This window comes from Tarenaya hassleriana, unplaced genomic scaffold (assembly GCF_000463585.1).
Source record: "Tarenaya hassleriana unplaced genomic scaffold, ASM46358v1 Cleome461, whole genome shotgun sequence".
Taxonomy (NCBI): Eukaryota; Viridiplantae; Streptophyta; class Magnoliopsida; order Brassicales; family Cleomaceae; genus Tarenaya; species Tarenaya hassleriana.
The window spans coordinates 53,554-53,972 of record NW_010967315.1 but is presented as its reverse complement, the minus strand read 5'-3'; positions in this window follow the sequence as shown (position 1 = coordinate 53,972).

The following is a 419-nucleotide window of genomic DNA, read 5'->3' as shown; positions in this document are numbered from 1 at the left end:
AAGCTTCTGTATGCGCTTCTCGTTTATATGGCCTAGACGACAATGCCAGAGGAAGGTTGGATTTAAGTTGTTCGGCTTAAACCGTTTAGTACTCATGTTATAGATTGATATGCATCTAGACGGTTCGTCATCCAAAACGTAAAGGCCATTAATATGGTAATCTTTACCATAAAATAAATCACCTCTATAAATGGACAGACATTTGTTCTCAATAACAAATCTGAAACCGTCCGAGTCTAAGCATGATATCGATATAATGTTCTTGCTGATAGCAGGAACAAAATAACAATCATGCAACTCCAATACAAGTCCAGAAGGCAAAGTCAGATCATAAGTCCCGACAGCTAATGCAGCAACTTTTGCTCCATTCCCAACGCGGAGATCTACTTCTCCTTTTGCCAGTTGTCTACTTCCTCGCA